The following is a 7,759-nucleotide window of genomic DNA, read 5'->3' as shown; positions in this document are numbered from 1 at the left end:
GCTCAGCACCCAGTTGCAGTGGTTTAAGGGAGCAGGCTGGAGCTGGGGGCGGGCTCCGTGAGGTAGCGGGAAGAGGTGGGGTAGTGGTTTGAGGTGGATTCCCAGAATTTGCACTCATCTCATACTCCTCCCGTTTGCAGAACCTGCTTCCTACTTGTCCACTTTGTTCCAGCCAGGTCTTAAAGGAGGCAGAAAGGTGAAACAAGGACTGGAGAAGCTACTTCTAGTAACACAAGTGTAAGCAGACTCACATGTGGCTTTGGGATGGGGACTGGCAGAAGTGTCACTCAGTTAGCATAGAGAAAAGCCACAATAACTACCTGAATTGTGTGCAACAGCTACCCATAGCCTAAGGTGAAATACTAAGAATATTTTGCACGTATGTAGTACTTTCCCTATGCAGAGTTGAACATGCTTTGCCAAAAGGGCTCAACATCACTCCCCCTACTTGGTAGATGATAAAACCAAGGCAGGTATAAAGCCACATTCAGCAGTGGCATAGCTGCAGAAGATACCAGCGATATTTCTCACAGTCAATGGAAGCATAAATCTTCTCTATCCTTCATTTCAGGGAGTTTGCTTGAATGACTTTGATCAAAGCTGCCTTGCTGGGGAATTAGTGCTATCAGTATCCTGGGATAAGAAATGTTTTCTTTCCTATTGCAACAAGTCTGGAACAAGCTTTTGTGGAAACATGCTCCTCCTAGATAAAAGTGCTATCTATCTCTCCAGGGACAGAGACCAGCTCTGAGATTGTTTGTACTCTGCCTCATTCAATACATTTTCAGGACAAGACTCCACCTTTTACATGGCTAGTTCTGTTTCCTAAATAGAGAAAATGGAGTAAATAAAAATGGATAAAAGCCAACTGCTCTTGCATTTTCTATTATCTCTTTATTAGGGCTCAGGAAACTACCAGTGACTCTCCTTGCCATTACAGCTTGCACATTGCTCAAGCTTGCTTTGCTGCATTTGTTGGTGTGAGAATGACATGGGATTCAGAGGATCCTGGAAGTTCAATTTCAGTGGCTATGCACAACCAGGATTCCTTTCCTATGCTTGTATAGCACGAGTATGTTTCTGGCATGAACTTCCTCCAATAACTGGGTCATGTTCAATTACAGATGTACTCTCGAGGGCAGATGGGCACATAATGTTTGTGACACAGTACGTGAACCGCATAACACAATCCAGGTAGCCCTTGTCCTTTAACAGAGCAAAGAACATGCCCTTCCCTTTTGTTACTAATAGTAGTACATATACATTGGAAACTCTTTCAGAAGAATATTTGGTAACAGAAAATTTGTCTTGCATCTCTAGGCAAAAATTTCACGATTCAGAAAAGATGACAAGAGCCAGCATTGGCACTGACCTATATTTGTTCATTTTGAGAAAAAAATCCTAACATTTTAGAATTAAAGCATGACAATAGCTGTAATGAAATAATTTCAATGTATAATGCAGTATTTTTTACTAAAGTCACCAATAGTCAGATAACAACAACAACAACGACAAAACACAACAGTTTCACTGCTCCAGATAACTGGCTATTTGGGTTTGAAAAAAAAAACGGGGGGGGGGGGCCTTGTTTGGACTACAAATGGGCTAGGAATGGGAAAATTGAATTTTCAGTGAATTTTCGCCACATTGATTCCTTCATAAATGTAAATCTATTTGAAGCATTTCTTTAATGATTACCATATATCTCTATACTGCATTTATAAGAGATGCCTAGTTGTAGTTCTGGTTCTAAACTCTTTTGCTTCTTAGCAGAAGATATAACTATTTAAACCTGACAACGTCTTTGTTTGTTTTACTGATTACATGGTCATGGTGTAGCCTTGAATAATTAGTCCTTTCATCTCTTTGCTTCCTTCTCTTCACGTTACATTGTTTTGAAATAACTTATTCCCACTTTTCATTATGTCAAAACCAGTATGTGTTCTTAGTGAAATGGCAATGTAATAGTTTTCCTCCTTTTCATACCATTTTCTCTTGGTTGGTCCTGGCTGCAAAATAGCTGACCTTTTTACAAAACAAACGTGTTAGAGACCTTGTTTTACCCAGCGACGTGCCCAATGTAAGTTAGCTGTGTTGATTTTCTGGCCAGTTTATTTTCTTTCCAGTAAACTTATTTGCTGATTTGCTAACAAATGAGGAATGATTAATGTTAGCATGGGCAGAAAAAGGAGTTCTCCAATTCAGCTTAGTTTTTTTCTTGCAATTTATTTTTTAAGCAGTTAGTAAAAGTGAATCATTATTTATTTAGAAGGGTCTTGTTCAATTCAATTAGTTGATTAGAATTTTTGTCAAACAGCCATATGGAGAGTATCCAACACCTTCCCATTATTCACAGTATATTTTCCCTCAGAAATACCAATCAGAATATTCTTGTATTTGTAAATCAGTCCTTAAATATCAGATTATTCTTATGACTGTCTTAGAAAAGCAAGTTCTCCAAATTTATGACTCCTACTCATGTACTTTAAGAGTCTAACTTGAAATATCAATCTGTACAGTTTCAGAAATGCTAGTGATTTATTTTAGCATTTCCATCTTTTTGTTGTTATTTTAATGGAAACTTAAATGTAAAAATATTTCTTTTTTAGAAGTGTTGAAAACCCCCCAAAGTATATATGAAAACTACAACCTACTGCAAGTACAACCACTACCCTGCTTGTATTACTAATAAACTCTGAAGATTAGTGGGCACAATCTCCTCTGCTAGGAGTGATAATTAGGCTGAGAAATAGAGATGATTAAACAGCTACCTACTACTGAAGCTATGCTATAAAACCAACTCCTTTACAAATAGAAAAGTGAAAATGAAAAAAAGAGTTGTGTAAGTCTTCTTTCGCTTTTTCTTTCAATGTTTAAATCTTGGGCAAAATGCAAATGGCAACATTTTTTGCCAGTTCAACAGTCCACTCTGTGCAGCAGACATTCTTCCTCACATTTCCTGAAGTAAATACCTGGAGTCAGTAAATATTAGCAACCAGTTGCTCTGTATAGGAAAGGCTTTTATTTCTTTTCACTTATGAAACCAGCACATATTCAGGCTGTTCCTGTTCCAATATGGGCTGGAAAGGGTTCTGATTCTTTGAAAGCTGCATGCGGTCAAATATGGTATCCACGTGTTTCACGTCAGCTATGGTTGTACTTGGAGTGTTTTGGAAAGAATTTGGAAGATATTTTGCTGCGTGCACACCATGGATACAGAAAAGATAATTTCCCTTACTTTAGAATATATGCTTAAATAATGATGGGATATTATTATTATTTTTAATCTAAGCGGGAAAACTGCTATGGTGTTTGCTAAAAGTGATTTGGCATGTGACTTATGCCGTTGTGGTCATCTTTTCCAGCACTTTTTATACATAATATAGTAATATAAAATGCAGTTCAGATTACATGATTTCTTGCTTTATAACTCTTGAAGTTTTTCTGCATCCCAGAACAAAATGTTGTACTTAAACATTCTGAAAATCCACCAAACATACTAAAAAAAAAACCCCAAACCATCAGCTGGGACAAGTTAAACATTGTTACTTAGCTTTGAGCAGCTTGTGCCTTAAATAGGGGTATTAGGTGCAACATTGCAAATCCTCTCCCTTTACTCATTTACAGAGATCATTTTCAACTGTTGATTTGCTTAGAAAATGTTGGCTTTTAGACTGACAGAAAAAGAGAGATTACAATGTATGCTTTACCTTGAGGGCAAGAGCAGTGAACTCTGTTTGTTAAACAAAGACATCCACTAATTTTTTGGAAAAAGATAAGTAATAAATTCAAATATTTGCTGAATATTTTGTAATTAGTTGAGAGGACAGAACTTCAATAAATTAATAGACCCTCCTCTATACACTGAAATAATTATTGGTATCTACTGATAGTATTGTTTTGGAGAGGAATTTATTTACAATGGTGTTAACGGAAAATAGAAAAAAATGTAGTATGTTTCACAATAAGAAATTGGCCTGTGAAATACTTAGCTTGTACTTTTTAAGTCATTTTTTAGGATGCCTGACTGCCAAAAAACCATCCTAGAAAAAGCTAATTTGCTTTGGAACAATGTACTCTGCATTGTCTGCTCTGACTTCCAGGATTACTTCAGGATGATGGTAGAACTAATTTCACATTTCCTTTACACATCCTCTGTGCTCCATGCTGATGCACAAATCTGTTTACAAGGAGGGAAACACAGGCCTAAATTTGAAACATTAATGGCACTAACATAATAGAATTAAATGAAAGTATTTAGGCCCACTGAATGAAACTGAATCTGACACTGACCTGCATTTGTCAATACAGTCAAATACATTTCCTGTATTTGATCAGGAAAAGAATGATATTACTTTATTATTATTTTTAACTTTGTAACCTTTATCTTCCTTCAGCACAAATAAAAATAAAAATACAGCCAGGTTATTTTCCCTCTCTTCCCACAATTTACGAGAGGAATTCAAAATGCATAATATGCTTAAAAGCTGTACATTAAGCAGCAGAGCCTATGGACATGGATTTCTACCATGCAACAGAGCTATGGCATCTATCAGTGTTAGCCTGCAACACCTATCCAGGCTACAAGTAGAGACATTTTACTAATACCTCCACGTATGTGTTTCACATAGGCTTGTTACTGACTGGCAACTCCACTACAAACCCCACAGTGCCCTCTGATGTCTTCAAACTTTTTCCAAAATCCGTTTAATCACACTAAGGCCCAAATGTCAATGAGACAGGGCATTGTTTCCCAAGTCTATATGGAAAGGGTCCTCTAAATAACTTTCCTCAGTTTCCATCAAAACAATCCTAAACTCATGTTCAAAGCAATGGGCTCTGAACTGATCGTTACTGCTTCATGATAGAGACCATTGGGATGTGGTAGGTAACTCCATGGAAACATTGCTTCAGTGCTTATTAGTATCAAAACCCAAATAAACCACTGGAATTGTGAGGAAAGGAATACAGAACAAACCATAAAATGTTATCGCACCCCAGTGTGTACCTGGTTCATCGGTGCCTTGAAAACTGTGCTGGTGGGTGTCCCTACAGAAATATATATGAATATATATGTAATATTATTTATATATAGTATATATATATATATATATAAAACTGGAGAAGGCTCAGTGAAGGGCAGCAAGGATGGCCACAGGTGTTCAGCATGGGGAACAGTGAGTCAGCTGAGATTCGTCAGCTGGGAAAAGGGGTGATTTAGATGGGCTAAGACTGGGGTCCCCAGAATGATAAGTGGTGCAGGGTGATTTTTCAGACTGTTTTTTTTTTTTTTTTTTTTTTTTTTTTTTTCTTGAGAGAAACAGAGGATAGTGAAATAATCTAGTAGGAGTCAATTTCAAAACAAAACCAAGAGGTTTTGTGGCAACAAGTAGCAGACTAGTGGAACTGAAGCATGTTCTGAATACAGACTGTTTGCAGGAGCAAAACTGAGGGTTAATAAACAGATAAACAACAACCCAGATGAAACTAGAGGGTGGCCAGTTACTCTGTAGAATCATCAGCTGCTAACAATCTCAGTAACATATAGTCACCTATGCAGTTTTGTTTCTCTGTGTTAAATATACAAAAGAGTCTCCAGGACTACACATGCCACCACAGCTGGATACAACTGTGTCCCCAATGTGAGGAATGTGCCACCATATAGCTGCTTCTGGATGACAAAACTAAGACACCCCATGTGATGGTAATGTGGGATGAAGTAGTTTCATACTACCCTGCATAACCTGCAACTGCATGGAGTGTTATACCAATGTATATATGTGTGCGTGGATATTTATATGTTAACACAGGTAAAATGTACGAACAAAGAAAAATGTGAACAGAGGTTTATCTGAGAAGAAGTGCACCCGTTTGTCCCCCAGCACGGGTGATGCGGGCTGGACAGGACAGATCCCACTGACGCCTCGGGGCAGGGACCGGCTCAGCTTGCAGGCAGACACGGCCATCTACCGGCCGCAGGGCGCTCGGTCCCTTTCGGGCAGTAGGGTCAGTCTGTCCCTGTCCAGAAATCCCAACCTGTAGAGTGAAATCTTGGCCCAACCGATTTTGGCGTTTTACAAAACGCCTTTGTTCTTGGGCTATAAATTATTATGTTTGTCAGTGACTGGCATTCCTTTTTGCATATGTTTAAGGACAGAAGTGAATAAGGACTGCAGCACATTCGCTCCTGGTTGATTACAGAGTCTCAACGAAGGTAAATTGCATTTAAATTTCACTGCAGGGGTCTGAGACTGTTGCAACCTAGGGTGACCTTACCAGGGGTTAGCCCCACATCTTGCTACATTACAGTTATGTGGGAATCTTACTGAATGTATTCTGTACTGCATGCACATGGACAACACTAAAATATAGCTACAGAGCGTGCTTAGCTTTATGGCTGTACTGATGGCTGTGCATTCTGTACCAGGGTGGTCTTTCTGGTTCTTGCTGCAAAGCTGGTATTTTCATTTATTTATTTATTTACTGAGCTATCATAAATATACATTGGCATAACTAGGAGACAGCTCTAGCTCTCTAGAGTTAACCATGTATACATACGTAACAAGGGATTTTTTTTCCTGCTGTGATTATTTGAATGTTTACTAGGTCAAGTTTTCAATGTAATAGTTAAACACTTTAGTAATTTAATACTCAAGAATTAGTTGCTCTCTATGTGTAGGGAACCTATTTTTCTTTCTCTGTGGCCTCTCCTTGTTTCTGTCTGTTTAATAATTTAGGACAGTAATTGTTCATCATTTTTTTTAGGCACTGAGAAAATTGAAAATTAGATGATGGTACTTCCTAATAACAAAGGTGAAGAATTATAAAAATGAAGGAGTTTTTGGAGATCTCCTAGACTAACTAACTGCTTACCCCTGTACTGTACCCCAGTTGTTTCACAGTTGATCTGTTTTTCAACATCACGTCCTTATTAAAAGGTATCTATGTGGCTTTGTGTTAGGTAGTATGTGGCTTTACTGCCGTTTTGCAATGGGAAAATGCAGCACCTCCCTAAATAAAGAACCAAATCCTAAGATCACACCATGATTATTTTCTATCTCAACTGCATCTCTCATTGCAATTAGAAATTAACCTAACAATGCTTTATCAACAGTTTTCAAAAGTACTTATTTAAATACTTTTAAAGTGGCTTTTTCCATCAGAAAATCTATCTCCTAAGTCATTCTATACTTGGAATTGTTAATGTCTCACCGCATGACACATTTTTTGGTGTTCCTCCAAAGACCCCAGATTTTCTCAATGTTTCATTTGTGAGAGATGACTCAACGCCACCTCGAACCAAAGTGTATGTGTCAGGGCAGGCCTAGCAGTTACTACACCGGATTTGCATGTGAAACTTTTGGATTTCGGCACAGTCTTTGCTGTATCAGAGAAATTACGTGGGCTCTCCCTAAGCAGGGAGCCTCTGAGGGCCCTGTGCCTTGAATTTGCTGGCTTGGTGAGATTTAACCCACGGTCACTGGCTAGAAATTTGGCCTTCCTGTCAGGACTGAGATACGAACTCATGCAGAGTCTTATTTTTTTAACTAATACATGGCAACTAGGAACTTTGAGGCCGTGACAACCCTTATGTGTGTGGGGAGAAGGCTTCATAAATCCCCTAACAGAGTCGCCTGATTCTCCGCTGCCACTACCACAGCCCTGCCCCTGTTCTCCTCAGGGCTGCCCCCCACGGCTACCCAGTCCCGCCCGGTGCCGGCTTCTCTCAGCCCAGCCCCTCGGGCCGGGGCGGGCCGCG

Source organism: Oxyura jamaicensis, chromosome 4 (assembly GCF_011077185.1).
Source record: "Oxyura jamaicensis isolate SHBP4307 breed ruddy duck chromosome 4, BPBGC_Ojam_1.0, whole genome shotgun sequence".
NCBI classification, from domain to species: domain Eukaryota; kingdom Metazoa; phylum Chordata; class Aves; order Anseriformes; family Anatidae; genus Oxyura; species Oxyura jamaicensis.
The sequence above is the reverse complement of the archived record's forward strand: the minus strand, read 5'-3'. Positions refer to the sequence as shown.